Below are 12,214 nucleotides of genomic sequence, written 5' to 3' on the forward strand. Positions count from 1 at the left end.
CTCCCAACCCAAAACCCTTGAAATCTTTATTTTAGCGAATCGAAAGGGATTCCAGCAACATATTAAGATTGAGAACCAATCCTCTAATTAATTTTGGTAGAGGAGGGACATACTCATAGTAGAGCAATATCATGTGATTTTGATTCATTCTTCTTCTCGTGGTTAAAGATAGAGATTAAAAGTAGAGATTATTCTATCTAATGATCAAGGATATTTTGGTAAAAATAAGGAGGTCTACTTAGCTTTTCAAGTAATCTAAAAAATAAATTAGAGGTGTACTTAGTAGGGGAGGTATAAATAGCAAATTTAGAGGTTCAACAAGAATCTTCCTTGGTGTTAATCCCCTTCTATCTTTTTTGTTTTTTACGTTGTCCGATATTGATGAGAGCAACATGCACGAATTTACGTACGCGAGTTACTGATAATTGTTGATTTATGTAAATGTCACGATACATTTCACACTAATCAAATTTTTTTAATGTTTAATGTTTTAAGGATCCTTTGACCCAAAGCACCAAAATCAGCTAAAGTTGTCTCACTTATCCTACCAACAAATTTTTATTCCCACTAATCCAATTTGAAGCAAAATGACAATTTCATCCTTAACCTAATTAATAAATTACATTTTATTCCCACTTACCTCATCTCTCTCCTCCTTCGATCTGGTTTCTGTCTGTCTGTCTGTCTGTCTGTCTCTCTCTCTCTCTCTCTCTCTCTCTCTCTCTCTCTCTCTCTCCCCGTTGCTCCCTCCTCATCGGAGTTGATGTCGATCGGCCAACGTCCTCCCATCATTCCGAGATCGGCTTGAGCTTCACCTCGAACCAGCACCGCCCGTTGCAGCATGCGTCTCCGTACCGCGCACCAATAAGTCAAACCAAATTTCGGCTTCCCAGATCTCCAGCTCATCAAGACGACAACCTCAGGCTGTTCCGAATCCAATTCTGACAACATGACTTGTTTTGTGATGTTTATTTGCGGCTCATTGGTAAAGCATAAACTGTTAGGATTTGGCTCTACTTTATCAATCAATTGACATTGTAAATGTAGTTTATGGTATCGTACGTTGGTGGTGATAGAGTGGTATTTCTTGTACTAAAAAAGGATAAGAGTGGTATTTTTGTGATCTGGTTTGCTTTTGTTTTAGCCATAGAAAGCCATTTTTGTCGGGCATTGACAATTACTTGATTGCTACTATGGTGATTGTCATGTATTTACATTATCAACCTTGGGAAGACATGGGAAAAAGTCAAAAACTTCAGCTGGGCTTGGCATCTTCTAGACTTCCAGTTCTGCAACTACTGCCCCAGAAGCTATACAATTGTGTATATTTGATTTGTGGAGGGGTCAAAGCACGGAAGCACAGGGAGATAAATGCCACGCAAATGGTTCTTTTATCTTTTTTCTTTTGTGGGTAAAATGGGGGCAGAATGCCTAGAAGGAAAGAAAGAAAGAAAGAAAAAGAGAAACTTTTTTAATCGGGGGGCAATAGACGTATATTGCCCCCCAATAGATGCCTGATAAAAGTCTGATGGGGCAATACACGTTTATTGGAGGCAATAATTGTTATGAATTAATGTAATCTCCTCCTTTTTTTTCCTTAATCAGAGTTTTATTTGTCCAATTTTAGAGATTAGTTCTCATTCCGGTGACCGAAAGTTCTATTGGGGGATAATAGAGGTCTATTGGGGGGCAATAAACCTTTCCGGTTCCATATGAGATCTTTGACAACCTCTTTGGAGATTTCCGGCGAGGTCTTATAAACCTCTATTGCCCATTGCCCCCCAATAAACATCTTTAAGGGGGCAATAGAGGTTTATTGCCCCTCTATTGGAGGGTAATAAAGGTCTATTTGGGGGCAATAATCCTTTCCGGGGACCTATGGGATCTCCGACGACCTCTTTGGGGACTTTCGAAGAAGTTTTCAGAGAAGTCCGGCAAGTGGCGGTCGGTGACAGGATTCCGGTGATCGTTGGACGGATTTTGGAGACTGTTTATTGGATTCTAGCGATCGTTGGTTGGATTCTGGCGACCGGTGACCGGACTCTGGCGAATTCTCCTATGGCTTCTCTCTCTCTCTCTCTCTCTCTCTCTCTCTTTCTCTCTCTCTCTCTCTCTCTCTCTCTCTCTCTCTCTATATATATATATATATATATATATAACAAAGGGGTGAGGGTAAAATAGTCTCAAAAATAAACAAAAAACATAATTGGGTATTAGGGAAGACCTTCTTAATTAGAGTCTTCATGGGTAAAGGGGAATTAAAAAAACTTAATGGGGTAAGTGGGAAAAAAATCCCTAGAATTAGGATAAATGGAAAAAAAAGAGAGAATTATGACTAATAAATAATACTAATAAACAAGTTTTAAACCAATAGTCAACATTTCATTCACCGATCACCACTCTGTGATTAACAATACTAATAAATAAATTCTCAAAAAGAGAATTATGACTCCCAAAAAAAAAAATTCATATGTGAATTGAGAAGAATGGAATGACGTAGTCAGCAGACATAGTACTAATAAAGAGTACGAAGCCTTTGCTCGTCTGGTAAAGTGAAATGAAGGTGAACCTAACGGTTCATGCGACACGTCCAAGACTTCTGTAACGACCTTCTCCTCTTTCCTGCTCCTTTCTTGCCTTTGAAACTCATTCTTCTCATCTCTTCTCTCTCTTTCTCACTGAATGCTTCTTTTAATTTATCACTGTTAGAACGTGGAATTTGAAATCTGATATAATATGCTCCTTTAACGATGTCCTTTTCAGATTCTAAATCCTCCTCCCATGGCGGAGTCTCGAAGTACAAGTGTTTCCGTCAGTTCAGCCGTGACCGTAAGTACTTTCTCTTCCGTCTGGTTTTCGAGAACATGCTTGAGCTACAAAATTTTGAATCCCTAGATTCTGAACTATCAAATGTAGAATTGAATAGCATTGAGGCTATGGCTTTTGGTTTATAAATCTTAGGCACTTTCTGTTTTCTCACAAAATATATGCGTTGATTATTTATAAAACCATCACCATGTAAGTCACATGTTATTCTCTGAGGTGACTCACTGAAAACCGTTAGGGTGGAGATAAAAGAAAAAATGAAATTGTGATTTGATTCTGATCATTTTCATGTTTGGATTCAGATTCTTTGGATGGTTTTGTTGGGTTATTGCACGAAATGCTTGGATCAACCAGAACGGAGAATTCCAAGTCTTGGAAGGTTGTGTTCAATGTTTTTCCTTTATAAAGTTTTTCGATTTTTCGTGTACTTGGTTAGGTGAACTTGAATTATTTGCAGTGGAATGAGTTCATTTATTTACATAATGCTATTCACTATTCAGCTATTGTTATTCTGATCATCCTCAAATGTTGTACAACAGGCGCTCATCATGGATAAAGTGACAGTGAAAGTCATTGTCCCATTCATGTAAAATGGCAGATATCACCGACCAAGAAATTTCGTGTGAGCACAACTTAATCTTTGTCGTTCGTTTTTTTTCTCTCCTGCTTTCCAAATTCCGGTGTATTCCCAGTTATTCATGTGCATGTCTCTTTTGTGTTAGATACAGGAAATCTATGCATGTGTCAATTTTTGTTTCCACCTTATGCTTATATTTCTTCAAAGTTTGTGGTCCTAGTAATTCCAAATTGTCGATATGTACCAAGTATTTGGCTGCGGAATGAACTTTTGGTTGAAATAGAATTGAGATAGAAATGGAACGGTTCACAATAAGCTGGAATATGAAGTGATTTGGTGTAATATGGGAATAAATGAAAAATTAGTGAAAGAATCTTAATATTGGTACCATCCTTCAATTTGGAGAATTTACCTTCTTTTCTAAGGTTTAATCCGATGAAGTGAACACTACCAGGATTTACTGAATCATTGAAATGTGAGTGCACTGCAATGGCTACATTATACAAGTCATTGTTTAAAGTATCATGTAAAACATCTTAAGAAATATATTCATGATGTCAGGGCCGGTCCTGACATTTTAGAGGTCTGAGGCGAATAATTAAAATGTGGCCTCATGAATGGTGTTTGATCAATACGAAATTTATTTTATTCAATAATAAAATTTGATTTTCATATAGTATTTTGTTACATATGTATTGTTTTCTTAAATTATGAGGGGCAAAATAAATTAAACTCATAGATATTAGTAACAATAAAAAAGAAAAGGAACTAAATGTGATTATACCAAAAGAAACTAGAAAAATAAAAGAAGGCCAAAGTAAACCAGAATAAAAAATAGAAAAAAGAAGAAGAAAAGAAGCAAAATGAATTGAACAAGCTGAAAATCGAACCTGGGTGAGAGCCTAATAAAAACGGCACACTAGGATCCCTACCAACTGAATTACAACAATCAACTATGTAATAGAGGTGAAGAAAAATATATAAAAGATTGTTGAAGTCTATATTTATATAAAAAAAAAAAAAAAAAAAAAAAAAACTGATGGACCACCTCAGGCGGCAGCCCTCAAGGCCAGCTTTTTATTGTTAGCTGGAACTTACTAAAAATTGAGTATGTTTTATCACAATGGTATAAGAGAAAATAGCAAAAGCAAGGGATTTCATTGTGACAACCCAAAATTCGTCGCAAAAACTTGGCAAATCCGAGGAAATTTCAGTTGTCGCAGATGATCCCATCGGCGACAACCAAGTTGTCACATAAAGTAAGTATTTACAACAAATTGACAGTTGTTGCCCATTTGACATTATGCAACGCCCAATTCCTCACAAAATGTCAATTAGGTGACAATTTCTACCAACTGTCAGTTAATATTTGTGTGATAACTTTACATCCTTGCATGTAACGTCCCGAACCTGAATCCACCGGTTTACTAGTCATTTGGACGGTAAACGACAACTACTTTCACTTTTACTCTCGTTTCCGTACTTTTAGTGGCCCTAAAAGTTGACTTTTTGTTCGGGTCAAAATTTGAGAAAATGTTCTTCATGAAAGTTGTAGGGGACGTTAAACCGAGCGCGTGGATATGTGGTACGTAAAAATCGGAGAATCATATGCGAAAGTTATAAGCGAAATTGTGAAAGTTACTGTTCACGGTAAGTAGTATATATTTGAATTTTTACTGTTGGCAGGTAACTTTTTTTTTTTTTTTTTCTCTCTCTCCTCCTCCCCCGCGTTTTTCTTCCTCTCCTCGGCTCTCTCTGCAACTCTGGCCATCTCCCTCTTCCGGCCACCTGGGAGCGAACAATCAGCACCGGTCGACTCCTCTACCCCTACCCAACCTCCCCACGGCGGTAACTCACGGCGACTTGGCCGGAAAATGACGCATCGGGTCCTTGAAGTTTCACTGTAGCAGAAGTGGTCAACGTCGATATCTTCCGTTTCCGGCCGTCTCCGGCCACCAAACTGGCGTCGAAGGTTCGGTTTTTGGCAAGGATCATTTTCCCCCTAGCCTCAAGCCACGATTTGCAGCATGGAGGAAGAATCGAAGGTTTGGAATTCTCGGTACTATTCATAAATCTGGGTTTACTGTTTTCTTAATTGTTGACCTAGGTCTAGTTGTTTTCTCGGGTTGTGGTAGTTGAGAAACGTGTTTGGAATGATGAGATGATGGTGCTGCTAAATTTTGGTGGCCATCGGAGGTGGTGGCCGCCAGCGCGTGGAGGCTTATATGGCAGTGTTTTAATTTCAGTTTTTAGCCCATTAAATTGTATATTGTTGTAGAGCTTGTATGTGAAGTTTGGTGAATTTTGGAGGAGTTTGGAATTGTTTGTGAATTTCCGAAGTTTGGAGTTTTGTGATGGAATTGTGGGAAATCCGGCCGTCGGATTTCCCTTGTTTTCATTGTAGAATATGTAAATTGAGGAAGTAGTGTTGTGGAAGAGTTTTAGGTGGAAATTGAGAAGTAATGGAGATAGGGATTTTCGGGTTTCGTTTAGGTTCGTATTTATTTTATCGGATTGCCGTTTACGGAAATATAATTGTGTATAGGGCAATGTTGCGAGCTACGGCTAGATGAAGGAACTCGTTTGCGTGGTCGCCCAATAGTACTGTGAGTGGACTTTTGTTTGTTTTTAAATAAGTGATGCATGCATTTATTTACTAAAGTATGTTCTATTTAATTAACTATCACTTTCCGAGCATATAAATTGATTTTGGAATTTAATTATGATTTATCTCGGTATGACTTTCGGAATTGGTTTTGGAATATATGATTATTATTTGGAAATATGATTTACGTGATTTTTCCGACGACTTACTTTACCGAGATGATTTTTGGATTACATATTATATTTAGTAGTCAATTTTGAGATATTCTGGAATATTATTGGAAATGAGATTTTTCCGAAGGAATTTGTGCTCGTACTAATTTTCGGGTTTGGTTCTGAATGTGAGAGTATTTGGCGTGCGGGGTCACGTCATTGGAATATACTTATTTGTTTTCTCGTGAGATATTGGGAAAGCCTTTCGGATTTTATGGATTTTGAATGTTTTCCTCACCATACTCGGGTCATTCGATTAGGTCTCCTCCTCACTTACTTTGCGTTTGTGAGTGGCAGTTGAGGTAGCTTATTCTCCTCCTCACTTACTTTGTGTTTGTGAGTGGCAGTCGAGGTGATTTATTCTCCTCCTCACGTGGGTGGCAGTCGAGGTTATTAGTTCTCCTCCTCACACAATCTATGTGTGAGTGGTAGTCGAGGGTAGGTTGAGCCTAAGGGGCTCCTTTACCCGTATGGTGACATCCTTTCCCCATATCCTACTATTTGTTACTTGACTAGCGGGGCTAGTCCGATTCTTTTAGCCAGCGGGGACTGGTATGTTTTCACGAGACTCCGAGTTTTAAAAACTTACGTTTTATAAATGTTGCATGCATCGGGAATTTTTTTTAAAGAAATAAATGTGGGAAAGTATGAAATCTTTTTCTTTTTTTTATTTGTTTATTTTTTTTGTCCACTCACGCTAACGTTTTTCGTTTACTTTCCCCTGGGCCCTTCGGTTTCTAATGCCCAGTTTGCAGGCGTTATTAGTTGGGGTCGGGCGTTTGTGGTTCGAGGCACAGTTGACGAATAGCTTCCGCACTTCTTTGTTTGGCTCTGATCTATTGTGGGTTACTGTTTTGGGTAGTCCACTTTAGGGGGTGACTCGACCAGTTCTCGGTAGAGTTATCACTAAGGTGGGCCCCGCAGGGCCACTCCGGATTTCAGGGTGAAATCCGGGGCGGGTCCTGTTATTGCAAAAGATTAATTAGGCAACGACTTATGCGAATTGTCGCTTAATATTTATGTGACAACTAGATTTTTGTCGCTGAAGAATGATTTAGCGACAACTTCTGTGAGATGTCAGTTAATGTTTATGTGGTAACCTTAACTTCCTTGCTGAAAATCAATTGGGCAACACCTTTAACGGGTTGTCGCTTAATGTTTATGTGACAACTTGAACTTTCTCACTAAAAACTAATTAGGCGACGACTTCTACTAGTTGTCGGTTAATGTTTATGTGACAACTTTAATGTTCTCACAAAAGACCAATTAGACAACGACTTTTACAGGTAGTCGCTTGATGATTATGTGACAACTTGAACTTCCTCACTAAAACTCAGTTAGACGACGATTTCTACTAGTTGTCGGTTAATGTTTATGTGACAACTTTAATTTTCTCTCAAAAAGTCAATTAGGCAACGACCTCAACAGGTTGTCACTTAATGTTTATGTAACAACTTGAAATTCCTCGCTAAAAACCAATTAGGCGACGACTTCTATTAGTTGTCGGTTAAAGTTTATCTGACAACTGCAATTTTCTTGCAAAAGACGAATTAGGTGATGACTTCTACATGTTGTCACTAAATGTTTGTTTGACAACTTGAACTCTCTCGCTGAAAACCAATTGGATGACGACTTGTACAAGTTGTCGGTTAATGTTTATGTAACACCTTTAATTTTCTTATAAAAAACCAATTAAGTGACAACTTTTACTGATTGTCTTTAAATGATTATGTGACAACTTGAACTTTCTTACAACCTACCTATATATCATAGAGGACAATATCTTATCTTTTACCGTTTCTACGAAATTTCTCTAATATCGTTAAATATCTATGCAAAGAGAAAAAAATATTAGATATATCTCCGAGGTGAATGCACTAATAGAGAGAGGCAGGAAAATGGCCTAATAGAGAGGCAATTCAATATGTTTGTGAAAAAAACCTCGAGGTGAAATCTCTTAAAGCCGATCTAGGCGAGGTGAAATTCCTTCAAGGTGAATTTAAATGAGGTAAAACCTCTTAATGCGGATTTGGGTGAGACGAATTCTCTCAAGGTAAATCCATGTGAGGGGAAATCTCCTCAAGATGAACATGGGGAAGAAGTAATTCCCTCCAGGGGAATCTAGGTGAAGAGAAATCCCCTCAAGAGGAATCCAAGTAAGGAGAAATCTTCTTAAGGTAAATCTGAATAAGGAGTAATTCATTTAAGAGAAATCCAACTAAGGAGAAATCCATAAAAAGAAAGAATATGTAATACCATACTTCTACGAGTTGTCGGTTAATGTTAATGTTTAAGACATCCTTGTAACCAAAAAAGAAAAAATATGTAATACCAAGTCAAACAAAGAGACTAGTCCGTCGTTGATCAAACAGAGAGAGGTAAAGTGTTGCTTTTATGAATTTTCCTTACAATGGTGGTTGAGCACAACATAGCAGATTAGCAGAGAATCAATTAGATAGTGTAATTAACAAGCTTGTGGAAATTAAAGAATAATCTCACTAAGAGACAAAAGAAAATAGGTCTATTACATCACATCTTTTAAGAGTAAAATTTCCCTATAATTTTATTTTAAGCTTTTAGATTTGTATATGCTCTGTTTCTACTTTTGAATTAACTTAGAAATCGGAGTCTTGTAAACCAGTGTCTTAATAGTTGTTTTTTTTTTTAACAGAATAAGACTTTTACTAGGAAGACACCCATGCTTAAACTACCATACTACAATCTATATGTCACAAAGTCGCAATTTTTTGAATAATACCCGATTGCGGTGGTATCTTTCGGAGTCTAAAACCGTAAATTTTAAACCCTAAATAACACAAAATATAGAGATTTTGAATGAAAACTATTTAAAAAAAAAAGAAAAAAAAAAGCGCCATCTGATTGGAAAAAGAGAGGCGCAATTCATCAAAAGACACAGATTTTATCAGAAAATAAGAATAATAAATACATAGAAATAATAGAATAAAAACCTAGTTAAATCTATAGAGAGAGGCTGGCAGCCGTATTCTTCTCTACCTCCCAAGACAACTTCTCTCTCGTCACCCCCAACCTAACCTACGCTCTCAATCTCTCGTCATGAGTGGATGGGGATGAATGCCGAGACAGCTGAGGGGATTGCGCCGAACCCAGTCTGGTAGTTGCCGCCATCACGCTCCTCGTTCTCGAAAATGGTGCACCGAAGGTCTCCGCCTTCGTCGCTGCTGTTGGCCACGGAAACTACCGGATCGAGTTCGGTGCGATCCACTCCGCTGTCTCGACGTTCGTCGCCATCTACACGAAGCCGTTTTCACTCAAACCGAGCGAGCTCCTTCCATCACATTAGGAAGAAAAACAATGGTGAATCTCCTACTTTAGGTTTAATTTAGCTTTCTATTGTTTAATTACACTCTTCATTAACATCTCACATCTGTTTCACCTGTTCGACTTTGGCCTGATTTTTAATAGCCCTGCTAGTAGTAGTAGTCTTGCTAGCTGTTACTTCTACTGCCTTCTAGGCAAAGCAAAACCAATAGCAAGTAATCATGATCACTAAGCTTTTATTTGTATTTTTAGTTATCTTTTGGCAATCAAATCCTACAGAATTTTTCTTTCTTCGCTTTAATGATTGAGCTTTGATTTTTTTTTGGTGCTGATTGCATTTTAGAGAAATGAAGAGCTGATATGGCTGGAGGAATTCTTATTGAAGTAGCATATTTAACATTGCCTATTGTTAAACTTACTTTCCTGATGTGTCATTGTTCTCTAACTCAAAGTTACTACTGTAAGATTTCTTTTCATCTATTAGAGTTTTATCCGTGAATGGTTAATTGAGTTCTATGTGATGACTGGATTTTTCTCCGAATGGTTAATTGAATTCTGAATATGAAATTGTTTATTCTAGAACTTGTGACTTTAGTGATACAATTGGTCAAGGATTATGGAATAAAATGAAGTTTTTTGATGCGGAACAGTCCATTTTCAGTGTTTGGCTGGCACCGCAACTGAGGTGATTGTTTCTTGGCCAATTCACCATGTAATTTGGTCTGTTTTCTATTTACTTAATCAATAATTTTTTCAATTTTAGGTAGAGAACTGAGTTAATTGGGATTTGGGATTAGATTGACACTCACATACTTGCTGTTCTGATACTATGCAGGCATGATGTAGAAGCTATTTGGGCTGCAATAGAATCTGGTGAATCCTAGGTTGGTAGATGCAATGAAGCTATTATTCAAATTACTTCTCCATCAGGAGAACTGTAGAGGTAAATCTGCACTATTGTTCTTTTTAAGCCAAGTTATCCATTCATTGTCATGCACTTCTCATTTCTTAGAACTGAGTCATGTTTTGCCCTACAGATGCCACAGCCTCTACAAAATCTCTAAAAATAAACTTTCAGCGCGGTAGGTGTGTCTCCAGTTGTGAAGACCCGAATTCTCGGTTAAATATTTCGTAATTCGATATTTGTTCAATTATATGATATATGAATGTTGGGCATGATTCGTATGTTGTTGTGTGAAAAATTTGGTTTCGAATGAGTTTATTTTCGAAACAAATGTTATTTAGGGGGGGTCACTAAAATCGACTTTTTGTACGTACGGAATTTGGGAAAACTTCCTTCACGAAAGTGATGTGAGTCGTGGGTGAGATATTGAGTACTGTACCAGTATCGATTGATGGATCTAGGTATATCTTACGTACGAGTACAGGCTATTCTAGAAAGTTACGATGGATTACTCAAAGTACGAGTGCAACATTTTATCTACGGACGGTTGGTCGGACTGAAACAAGTGTTGAAGATTCGTGTTTAGAATTGCCGTATCTCTTAGAGTATCGTGGGACTAAACATATTGAGGTGTCTAGACTGGAGAAGACAAAGTCTAAATGGATCTAGAACTAGTGATTGGGATACTGTTGGAGTAGAAGTTGATGCTACCATCGTTAGTTGTCGGTTTATATTCCGTACGGGATTACAAAGCGACGTTGAGTGGAAGATTTGACTTGTTGAAAAGTTGACAAAGTCATCGTGATGAGAGCAATGTCCTTAAAGGACTTGATGCGGTTGCCTTGAAAGAGGAAATCCTACAATATTGAGGCGTTTATCATGACTCGGGAGTGGCCCATGTTGGAAACCACATCCGAGTTTGACCTTAAACTAACAGGATTAGTCAGAGACGAGCACAAGATGAGTTCTCACAAGCTAAGTTGGTTGAGTTAACTACTGAATTGAGAGCAGATGGTACATCTGAGGAGGCAATTGGTTTACATGGTGGGTTGAGATTGAGATCGAGATATTCATAGTTGTTTGTTGAAGAGTGTGCCTGAATTTTGGGACGAAATTCCTTTAAGGAGGGTAGACTGTGAAGACCCGAATTCTCGGTTAAATATTTCGTAATTCGATATTTGTTCAATTATATGATATATGAATGTTGGGCATGATTCGTATGTTGTTGTGTGAGAAATTTGGTTTCGAATGAGTTTATTTTCGAAACAAACGTTATTTAGGGGGGGTCACTAAAATCGAAAGTTGGGAAAACTTCCTTCACGAAATTTGTAGAGCTCGTCGATACGAGTTCGTGCATATGCGGAACGCAAGAATCAGAGTTCGTATGAAGAAGTTATAGCATTTGGAAAAGTTGCCAAATTGGGTATATATATAAATGGAAAGTTGCCAGAAATAGGGTTTCCATTTTGGGCAGCCGACCTCTCTCTTTCCTCTCCCCGAGCCGAAACGGGGCAAGTTTTCGCTGGCTCTTTTCTTCCTCCTCCGGCCACCAAACCACACCAAACCACTTCCTTTAGCTTCGCCTCAACCTTGCGCAGCTGCCGGTGGCAGCCTTGAGCCGCGGAACTCCCGGTATCGGCGACAGGAATGAGTTTTCCATTTCCGGCCGAAATGAGTTCCAACCAAGATTTCTCCTAGCTCCGGCCACCAAAACTCGAGTTCTTTGGCTTGTTGAACTCCCCTTGAGTTGCTAATCAAACTCCAAGAAGACCCGAACCAGAGGTGAACGT

General features: G+C 38.2%; 1 long non-coding RNA gene across 1 annotated transcript; it reads left to right on the forward strand.

The window, feature by feature from the left end:
- The first annotated feature begins 2,702 nt into the window (after positions 1 to 2,702).
- On the forward strand, positions 2,703 to 3,562 carry LOC112191302. Its single transcript, XR_002932909.2, has 3 exons — positions 2,703 to 2,829; positions 3,129 to 3,205; positions 3,366 to 3,562. It is a non-coding gene; the product is annotated as an uncharacterized LOC112191302 (long non-coding RNA).
- The last annotated feature ends 8,652 nt before the right edge of the window (positions 3,563 to 12,214 follow it).

This window comes from Rosa chinensis, chromosome 1, assembly GCF_002994745.2.
Source record: "Rosa chinensis cultivar Old Blush chromosome 1, RchiOBHm-V2, whole genome shotgun sequence".
NCBI classification, from domain to species: Eukaryota; Viridiplantae; Streptophyta; class Magnoliopsida; order Rosales; family Rosaceae; genus Rosa; species Rosa chinensis.